This window comes from Cavia porcellus, unplaced genomic scaffold, assembly GCF_034190915.1.
Source record: "Cavia porcellus strain 051 isolate PalLab524CR breed Dunkin Hartley unplaced genomic scaffold, mCavPor4.1 scaffold_49, whole genome shotgun sequence".
NCBI lineage: Eukaryota > Metazoa > Chordata > Mammalia > Rodentia > Caviidae > Cavia > Cavia porcellus.
The window spans coordinates 3,939,016-3,949,976 of record NW_026947532.1 but is presented as its reverse complement, the minus strand read 5'-3'; the positions used below and the strand labels follow the sequence as shown (position 1 = coordinate 3,949,976).

Genomic DNA, 10,961 nt, shown 5'->3' with positions numbered 1-10,961 from the left:
CCATCAGAATAATGGCAGACTTCTCGACACAAACCATCAAGTCAAGAAGACCCTGGAGCAAAATATTCCAAGCCCTGAAAGAAAATAACCTCCATCCCAGATTGATATACCCTGCTAAATTGTCTCTGGAAATTAATGGAGAAACAAGACGCTTCCAAGACAAAGAGGAACTTGGGAAATTTGCAATCACCAATCCAAGTCTACAGAGAATACTGCAGGGCATTCTAGAGAGAGAAAAAAGTACTTGGATTCCAGGAAAAGTGGCAGAGAGGCCTCAATGAATGGAACAGAAAACAGAATGAAGAAGATAAGCAGACAGCTGATGGCAAACAAAAGCATAACAGAAATGAGGCAGAGAAGATTTTTTTCAAAACTGATATGATTGATAGTATCAAGTCTGAGAGTATAGGCAACTACACTGAAGATGACAAGATGCTATGATACACATTCTGGTTTGATAACTGCTGGTTTTTAAAGTTCTATACTATATACAAAGTTATGTTTTTATTAATAGTTATGTACTGATACATTCAATTATACTATGTCTGATGATATAGCCAATTCTATTGGAGATAACAAGAGACAATACAGGAACCATGATAGAACTCTTTGTACAATGGTCTTATATGTTTATTTCATTTCATGTGTTTATAGGAATATGTTTTGTTTTGTCTTGCTTTGTTTGTCCCTCTAATATAGAAAGGATAGAAATACATGTTAAGAGTCATGCATGTGTAGAATCTGTAAACAGTTTATGAGAACTGATCTTATGACACATGATGAAATGAAAAAATACTTTGAAGAAAAAGAGACACTAAAATACCCAGTGCTGATCCTGGAATGTCATAATATGAAACCCAGCAATAGTATTATTCTTTGTTCAGAGTGATATTAGCCTGCCTGGGTTTATTCAACCTCAACATAATTGAAGATATGGATAACTGCATGTATGTTTAAGTGTATAGGATTGATAACCATATTTCTAAGTTTTTGTTGGATAGTTAAACAGAACTGGTTGCAGTCTCACTGTTTGAATCCCCACTTTATGTACTCCACTTTAGTATTTTGAATAACTATTTGTAAGAAGACAATCTATAATCATGAACTAGTGATTTCTTACTGTTTATTTTTTCTTTGAAATTATGTATTATTTCTACCCGCTTTCTGTTTTAGTCTTTCTTTAAATTTTTAAAGAAGGAACTACAGTACCCAGTGCTGATCAGAGTGTCATGATGTAAAATCCAGCAATACTATTATTCTTTGTTCAGAATTATTTTAACCTGATTTAATTTCAATATAAATGAAGATATGGATAACTGCATGTATTTTTAAGTGTATAGGATTGACAACCATGTTACTACGTTTTTGTTGGACAGTTGAACAGAACTGTTTGGGGTCTGGATGTTTGAATTCCCACTTTACGTATTCCACTCTTGTACCTTGAACTATTTGTAAAACGACAATATGTAAACATCAACTTGTGACTTGTTTTTTTCTCTGAACGTACGTATTATTTCTACCTATTTTGTTTTGCTTAGTCTTTCTTTAAATAAAATTTAAAAAAACACTTCCCTGAGGTTTGCTGATATACAATAACTTAGGAATGAGGCGCTGCCACAACAGACTGGTTTCCATTTTCTAGATTTCTCTATAACTCGAGTCACGCAGGACTTGGTCTTTGCCTGGCTTCTTCCGTTCCACCTACCGCTTCCTCTGTCACTCGTCAGCCTGCCCGGGAACTCCAGACTCCAGTGGGCTCAGTCAGATAATCCGGGATCATTTCCCGGGCTCAAGATCCATGATTTAATCAGTGAAATTCTTTTTTCCAGGGAAGGCAACAAATTCACAGGTTCTGGGGACTGGGACACGGGTGTCTGTGGGGTGGTGTCATTCTTTTGCTATACACGTACAGACATATTTTTGTTCACGTATCTGTTTATCTAGGGATACAATCATAGGGCCGTTGCGGTACACGGTGGGGTTCTTTTGGTTTGGGTTGGTTATTTGGTTCTTGAGACAGGTCCAGGGTATAAAACCCAGGCGCCTTGAAATTCCAGTGACCCTCCTGCCTCAGCCTCTCAACTGCTGGGATCATAGCCCAGCGCCACCAAGCTTGGCCATAGCAACTTTTCGATCTGTTTTTTCCGGTTCCCATAGTGACCGGTAACGCCCATCTACTGCAGAAAAGGCTCCAGCGAGGCTCGGAGCGCGGACGCGGCTAGGAGTCTTGGACATGGACTTCCGCGTCCCGCTTCCTCTCGATTTCCAGCAGCGCGGTCTTGAATCCCCATCACCACCCACTGCCTCCCGCCTCCGCCGGGCCTGGCTTTCCAGCTGTCACCACCGAACCGCGCCGGCCAACATCCCGCACCTGTGAGCCAGCGCAGTGACCGGCGCACGCCAACCACGTCGCAGACTTGCTTACGTCACAGCTATGGCGGCTCATGGACCAATCGGAGCTGGCTGTCGAGAGAAACAGTAATTTTAACCAATAGCATCCTTCCGATCACCCTCAGCCCGCCCAATTACAAGGTACGCAGCCAAAGACGCCTCCGGAAAAACAAAGAAGGCGGGAGAAAGAAGGGGTGTGGCCCCAAGGCCCAGTTTTCAGCGCACCGACGGCTGGAGCTGGGGGGCGCGGGGCGGAGGAAGTATGCGTGCTTCCTAGGTGTCGGGTCTTTAGGGTAACACTCCGTACCTTTTTTATTTTTAATTTTGAGATGGGTCTCGTAAAGTCATTAAATTGCCAAGGCTAGGCTTGAATTTGGGATCCTCCTGCTTCAGCCTCGGAGTGCTGGCATTACCAGCGCTGGGTGTAGCCCTGAGCACTACCCAGCCTATATTTATGTTAATTTGTATTTTTATCTTTAGAAAAAAGTCAAAGCGATGTTAAATTTTGCTAACGTGGCTTGCATAAATTGGCCCTTTGCTGGGTGAAGGGACCAGGGTCAAACTGTGTGACACATGCTGGTAAAGGCCAGTGGGGGCTTGGATTATTCTAAAATACAGGTGACAAACAGAAGAGTGCTCGCCCCAGTGAGCCAGCTCCTGGGTACCACTGCCTCCCTTCCAGTTGGACAGACTTATGGGAATCCTGGAGATCTGGGTTTGGGGTTGGGCCCTGTCCATGTGGAGGAGCCCTCTGTGCAGCCTGCCTTTGATAAAATAAGGGTTTAACAGTGAGTCTTGTAGAATTTCCGTGGGTTTGACTGGGGATTTAGCTCAGCGGCATAAGCACCTGCCTTGCAAGCAGGTGGTCATGAGTTCGATCCCTGGTACCGATAAAAAGTTTTAAAAAAGCAAAAAAAAAAAAAAAAAAAAGAATTTCTGTGGGTTTGATGAAGTGTTTAGATCAATGGCTAACCCATAAAAGCACAGGGCACACACCTGTAGTCCTAGCACTTAGGAGGCTGAAGCAGGAGGATCTCTGAGACCAACTGGGGCTACAAAGTGAAGTCAAGGCCATCCTGAAGTACACAGCCACCCACCTACCTCAGCCTCCTGAATGCTGGGGTTACACCCCAGCACCACCATGCCCAGCTTTCTGCTTTTCTATTTTATTTATTTTTTGAATTTTTGAGACAGGGTCTCTCTGTGCAGTTCAAGCTGGCCTTGAGCTCGCAATGATCTTTCTGCCTCAGCCTCCCGAGTGCTGGGATTACAGGTGTGAGCCACCATGCCCCAGCTCTGATTTTCAATTTTAAATGACTTTTTATCAGCTGGCAGGGGCACAAACTGTGGGAGCCCGCTTGTCCCCGTCCCTGTCATCAGGCTCTGGTGAGAATGAAGGCCACTTCCTCGAGGAGCGTCATCTGTCATTTCGCACATCTGCTTGCTCCTGTGATCAGATGTACACACGGGAAGGGCAGTGAAGCCGCTTCCTGCCTACGGCTCCAGCGACCAGATTCCACAACCACACACGAAAATATTTGGGAAAAACAGAACGTGTCTGTGTGTGTACGAGGTGCAGTCTTTCTGTGGAACAATACAGCAGCTCCTGGCAACCCCAGCACTCAAAACAAAACAAAACAGGACCACTGAGGAGGCTGAAGCAGGAGCATTGCCAGGAGTTTGAGACCAGCGTGGGCTATATAGTGAGATCAACCCTGCTTCCAATTAAAAAAATAAAAAATAAAGAACTGAGCATGGTGGTGCACACCTATAACCCTAGCACTTTGGAGGCTGAGGCAAGAGGATTTCAAGGCCTTCTCAGGCTACATAGCAAAACTCTGTCTCAAATAAAATGTAAAAATAAATAACATTCCTGTCCCCCAATTTTAAGGTAAAAGATACAAAATAAAGGCCCAGCTTTGCTCTGCTTTTAGTTACCTCCTGAGCACTGTAGGCCCAAGTGGCCGGGTTTAGGGCAAACTGCTTCAAGTTTCCGCTGCTCCAAAGGGTCAGGAATCCTGCGCTATTAGTAAGTAACACAGGGCCAGAGGTTTGCCTGCCCCTCATCTCCTCGGAAGTCCCTGCTGCAATTCTGCCCGCTGCCACTTCCCCTCCCCCGGGGAAATTTGCCTGGCTCTGCGTGTCCAGACCCCAGGCAGGGATGCTTGGGGCCCCCATCCGGGAGGCTTCCTGCAGGGTCCTTGGCTTCCATCCGTCACCCATTAACTTGTAAGAAGCAGAGGGACAGATCTCAGGTTCCAATCCACACTGGGCAAGACCTGTCTCAAAATTAAAAAGATACATAAAGGAGTAGAAATGTACCTTGGATTCAAAACCCAGCACCACTAAGAAAAAAAAGAGTCATGTATCTTTCTTGAAATTTAAACATCATGGGTAAGACTGGAAATCTAAATGATACACTGTAATCAAATGACAGAAACATAACTGATGGAGATGCAAGGGCAAGGTCCATATCCAGTTAGATTGTTTTCAGTACACTTAGCATAAGATACATGGAACAAGGCCAGAGGTGGCTTAAGCTTGTAATCCTAGCACTCGGGAGGCTGAGCAGGCAGAAGGATCATTGTGAGTTCGAGACCAGCCTGAACTGCACAGAGACCCTGTCTCACAAAGGCAAAGACAAAAAAAAAAAAAAAAAAAAAAGGAACATGGAACATAAAATAAGCCATTTTAACTTTTATTTTACTTTTCAGGTTTTTTTGAGACAGGGGCAGGTTGGGATTTAGCTCAGCAGCATAAGCACCTGCCTGGCAAGTGTGAGATTGTCAGTTTGATCCCTGGTACAAAAAAAAGAGAGACAGGGTCTGACTAGCTCAAGCTGACCTCAAACTCTCGGTGATCCTCCTGCCTCAGCCTCCTAAGTGCTACAATAACAGGCATTCACCACCATGCCCAGCTTCAGGTATACATTTTCATTTGACTCTCTTGGGCTCAGGTGTTTTGGGCACGTAAAACTGTTGGCTCATAAGATAATCTTACATTAATTTTTTTTTTTTGAGAACTTGCAGAAGTGTTTTCTGCAATGGCTCAGCCACTTCCGGTTTCTATCAGTGCTGTACAAAGGCCCCTGTCCCAGGTCCTCACCAGCACTTGTACTTCTAGCCGGCCCAGGAAGAAAGTTGTTCTCCTGTGGTTTTGATTTGCTTTTCCCTGATGACCAGTGAGGCTGATCTTCCCCTCCCCGGATCCTGGGGATTGAATTCAGGGCTTTTGCACTGAGTTAGTTTTAATTTTTAATTGTCTTCTTAAAATATCTGAGGTTGGGTGTCATTCCTGGTACCTGGGAGGCAGGAGGATCACAAACTCCAAGTCATCCTGGCTGCATAACCGGTGCTTCTCTCTAACTTACTCATTAATTTCTTTAAAAAAGAGCCAGCGTGGGAGGCGGGAGCCTGGCTGTGTCCCCACTCACCTTCCTGTCATGAGCTCACCCTGGTCCCCAACCAAAGCGATGCTGTATTTCAGTTCCAGGCTCCTTCCTTTTGGGGGACCCAGGTCATTGTCTTCTCTGGCCCCTGTGCCTCGAGGGTTCTGCCCAGGCTCCGCTGGCTCAGCCCCACCTGTGCCAGGTGCCTGCTCTCCTCGGGCATCCGTGAGGCCACTTTCTGAGCTGAAGGCCTGGACTCGTCCACCTCCTGTGAGCCCAGCAGCAGAATGGGAGTCCCGGCATGCACATAGCCTGGCACCCTCGGCTCACTGCAGGCTGGCTTAGGATGTGTCCCTAAGGTCCTGCAGGCCTGGGGTTGGAGAGTATGGGCGATGGAGATCAGCCAGGTGAGGAAGGGGTAGGTCACAAGATAGGCAGAAGTAGCCAGGTGTAGTGGTGCATACCTCTAACCCCAGCTACGTGGGAAGCCGAGGCAGGAGGACTGCAAGTTCAAACACAGTCTGGACAACTTGTAAAGACCTTGTTTCAAAATAAAGCCAAGTATGGTGGTGCACACTTGTAATCCCAGCCCTCGGGAGACTGAGGCAGGAGAATCTCCACAAATCTGGTCCACATAGTAAGACCCAGTCTTAAAAACAATGAATAAGTAAATAAATAGGCTCAGGTACAGCTCAGTCCTTGAGTTTTTCCCCCAGAATAAACCACAGAAAAAGAAAGAGAAAAAGAAAAAGGGAAAAAGAGTGAGAAAGCTGGACCTGGGGTGGAGGAGTACTTCTGTAATCCTAGCATTATGGGAGGCTGAGGCAGGAGGACTACCTCAAACTTGAGGCCAGCCTGGGCTCCATAGTAAGTTCAAGGGCAGTTGCAAAAAACTAAAACCAAAATCAAAAGAACAGCAACAACAACAACAAAGACATTTTTGCCCAAACACTGTTTACCCTGTTTTATTTTAGGGTTGGGTTGCTGCCTTCACGGTAACAGTAACCTTAAACCACCAGGTTATTCTTGGGCTTGCAGTTCCCAGCAGCAGGCAGGGCCTGCATTGCTCACCTCAGCAATGTTGTTGCAGTTTCTTAAAAAAATTTTAACAATTTTCTGTGTCTCTTCACTATTTTTCTTTTTGCTCTCAGGATTTGAGATTTAAATTCAGCATTTTTGGACTACCCTCATTCTTTTTTTTTTTGTTCCAGGACCAGGCCAGAACGCAGGACCTTGGAACTCAGGACCTTGTGCCTCATCTCCAATTCATTCATTTTTTCCCCTTTCTTTTGTCTTTTTGAGACAGGGTCTCGCTGTGCAGTTCAGGCTGGCCTTGAGCTCACTTTGTAGCCCAGGCTGGTCTTGAACTTGCAACAATCCTCCTGCCTCAGCCTCCTGAGTGCTGGGATTACAGGAGTGCGCCATCACACCTGGCTCATTCCCAATTCTTTCAAAAAAAAATTTTTTTTATAGTGACACAGGGTTTTCTTAAGTCAATAAATTGCCCAGGCTGGACTCAACTTGAGGTTTCTCCTGCCTCAGCCTCCCCAAGTGATGGCAAGCCCAGCTCAAGATGCAGCAGTGGCACTGTGTAAGCTGCTGGGTCACTAGGCGGTGACAGGGGTTATAAAGCTGGCAGGGCTCCAGCGGATGGTTTTGCTGGCTGTGATCACTCTGCCCAGGGCCCAGTGGTTTTCTTTTTCTTTTGCATGGGGAATCGAACTCAGGGCCTAACACATGGCAGGCAGGCACTTATACCTGCTGAGCTAGATCCCCCCTCCCACCTCTTTTTCTTTTTTGAGACAGGGTTTTGTGATGTAGTTGGGGCTGGCCTTGAGATCACTATGTAGTCCAGGCTGGCTTCAAACTTGGGGTGATCCTCCTGTCTCAGCTTCTCAAGTGCTGGGATAACACGTGTGTGCCACCATGACCGGCTCCACTCAGGCTTAGGAGGTTAGGACCTGGCGTCCTCAGTGCCCACTCCTGACAATCCCAGAGAGATTAGTAACAGTGTCTGTCTTGGGGTGGGAGTGGGAACCAGCCCAGGCTCCCTGGGGAGCATTTAACACAAAAGCCTGTGAAGTAAGTGCTCAATAAAACTGCTTCCTGTCCTCTTCCTTTGCCTTTTTGTTACTGCTGTCGTGAGGGTGGGGCAGGTTTGGGGGACTTCCTGAAGATGTTACCGGTGCCAGGGAAGCGCTGTACCCCCTGAGCCACATCCCCGGGCCCTGTTTCATTTTATTTTGAGACAGGGTCTCCCTGAGTTGCCCTGGCTGGACTCAAACTTGTGACTTCCCTGGCTCAGGCTGCCCGCACCTGGCACAAGTAGCCTATTTTAAAGGGAGAGGTTAACAGCTGTACTCCCAGATCCTAGGAGGCTGAGGCAAGAGAACTTGTTGGGCCCAGAGCCGGAGGCCAGCCAGGACGGACGAGATGAAACTCTATCAAAGCCAAAACCAAGGCATTAGAAATGACTGGGGACACAACGTAGGAAAATGAGATGTTTATAAAAAATCCCCCAGGTCCCACGCGTCACCGGGCCTCGCTCCTCTGGCTCTTCTGGCTCTGGCCCGGCTGTGTTCCCTGACTTCTCTCCTCACCTAAAACTGGGGCTGGAATGCCTGCCGAGGTGGGATGACATGGGACCAAGAGGCCTGCGGGCAGCGGGTGAGGAAGACACCTCCGGGGAAGAGGCGTGAGGTTCACACCCTGGCCCCAGGTACTTTCCGCTCGTTTCGCGCTTTACTTTTTGCTTTTTTTTTTTTTTTTTTTGTAAGAGACAGGATCCCGCTATGGAGCCCAGGCTGGACGCGAAGTCACGGTGACCTTCCTGCCTCGGCCCCCGGGGTGCAGCTGCCAGTTCTGCGCCACTATGCCCGCCTACAGTCGCTTTTCTAGCCGCCGAGGTATCTGGAGGTGAAGAGCGAGCCGCCTCCTCCCCTCTGCCAAGCGGGGCTCCGGGTCCAGCGCGCAGGGTGCGCCCCCAACCCACTGTCCCGGGCCCGGAGGAGCGGACGCGCGGAGCCCGCAAGGCGCGGCTGCGTGTCTGTGGCCGCGCGTTCCGTGCCGGTATTCTGGGACGGGGCCTCGCTCCTAGCCCAGGCCTCGAACTCGCGGCCCCTCAAAAGTGCCGGGCGCTCCGGGTCCGCAGCGCCGCCTCCGCCCAGGCTCGAACCCGGGGCGCTGCGCTCCGCGAGCGCGTGCGCGGTCCCGGCACTCCGGCGCCCCGTGGGGGAGGGGCGGAGTGGGGGCGCCGCGGGGGGCGGGGCCGGCGCCCCTCCCCCACCGCCCTCCCCCGCCGGCCCCGCCCCGGCCCGCGGCGCCGGGGACTGCGCGGCTGCAGGGGGCGCTCGGCGGGCGGCGGGCGGAGGAGGAGGCGGCGGCGACCGAGCAGCGCGGCGGGCGGGCGGGCGGGAGGCGGCGGCGGAGGCCGGGGACGAGGACCGGGACGCGGACGCGGACGCGGAGGAGGCCGCGCGGCCGGGCGGAGGCGGAGGAGGCGGGGGACCAGGCGGCCGCGCGAGCGGGCGACGCCGACGAGCACGGCCCGCGCCATCCGCCGCCATCGCCGCCCCGGCCGCCGCCGTCGCCGTCGCCATCGCCGGCCCCGAGCGAGCGCGCGGACCCGGACACCAGGTGGGCGGCGGCGCCGGCGGCTTTGTCCCCACGCCGACCTTTGTCCGCGCGCCGTGCGGCCTGGCGGGCGCTCGCCATTGTTGTGGCTGCCGGGGGCGGGGGCCGGGCGGCGGGCCGGGGAGCGGGGCAGGCGCGGGGCCCCGGGCCCGCCGCCCCCCGCCCCCCGGGACCGGACGCGGACGGGGCTGCAGCGCGACCCCCAGCGGCGCCCCACGGTCCCCGAGCTCCGGGCCGCGGCGTGGCGCGCGGGGAGGCCCGGGCCGCCGCGGTCGCTGGGCCGCGGGAACAGGGTGATTTTCACGGCCCGCGCTGCGCTGCCGAATGTGTGATAATAAACAGGATGTCGCTGTCGCGCGGCCAGATGGCCGGCCCGCCTTCCCTCCGCCGTCTCTTTCTTGCTCCCTCTCCCCGGCGAGGAGGAAACGGCTGTCCTGGAAAAGCCGGGCCTTGGGGGCCCGGGGAGGTCGCAGGCCGTCTCGGCCGCTGAGCAGTTTAAAGGCCCGGGTCCCCGGGGGAAGCGGCCAGGGCCCTCCGGGTGGCGCGCTCCAAATGGCTGCCCGGGAGGAGCCGCGAGCGGCCTCGGGTTTGCAGGACGCCTCGGCCTAGCCTGTGGTTTCCTTCCAGGGCTCTGTGCGCCTCCCCGACAGGGCTTTCCACCTCCCCGTGCAGCAGCCTGGCTGTGGAAGCCGCCCGAATTGTTTTGTGTGGCTTCTGTCCCTGTGTGCAGGGTTTGTGCAGATCCTGCTTCTGCAGCCTGGAGCCTTCTGGTTCTGCCAACGTGAGAGCTTGTACGATCGAGAAGATGGTGAGGCCTGGTGGGAGGCCCTGGTATGTGGTGGGTGCTCAGTAGTTGTGCTCCTTAGAGCTCTGTGTGAGTGTATCTGTGTGCGTGTGTGCATGTGTGTGTGTATATGTGTGTGTGTGTTTGAGGCAGGGCCTTGCTATGTGTGTGGTTCATGCTGGCCTGGGAGTTCATGTATGGCAGTCCTCATGCCTCAGCCTTCCGAGGGCTGGGTTTGCAGTCTTGTGATTGCACAGTGGTATACAGCTGCTTTCAGAGCTGTATCCAAACCCAGGACAGAGGGCTGGCCACTTGTGGTGACACTGCTAGAGAGGCCGTGGCCCAGGTGCCACAGGTGGTGGCTTGAGGCTTGTATATGTGTGGCGGGTTTGGCACAAAACCCCTGGCAGTTGGTACTGGGCCTGCTAGGCAGGGTAGAGAGGGGCTTGGGGGCCTCTGGAGCTGAGTGGAACCTGGCCTGTTCTATCCATGGCCGGCTGTCTGGGCAGGCCCATGGGAGCCCCATGTTTCCGGATTCTGGACCTGGCTTGTTTGGGCAGGTGGGGCTCTGGGGCCCGAGGGCTGTGTTCTGAAAAGTGGGTGCAATTAAGCACACCTTGGGTGTGTGGGGCTCTTGCTAGCTTCCCCCGAGATTCACAGCTGGGTTACCGTGGGGAGGGAGTGGCTGTGTGCGTTTTTAATCAGTAAGGATTTCCCCATGTAGCCCAGGCTGGTCTCAAACTCTCTAAGATCCTCCTACCTCAG

General features: G+C 51.9%; 1 long non-coding RNA gene across 1 annotated transcript; it reads left to right on the top strand.

Annotated features, from left to right (window-relative positions):
* The first annotated feature begins 1,989 nt into the window (after positions 1 to 1,989).
* Positions 1,990 to 7,892, top strand: LOC134474966 (uncharacterized). The gene is made up of 2 exons (XR_010045930.1): positions 1,990 to 2,532; positions 6,991 to 7,892. It is a non-coding gene; the product is annotated as an uncharacterized LOC134474966 (long non-coding RNA).
* The last annotated feature ends 3,069 nt before the right edge of the window (positions 7,893 to 10,961 follow it).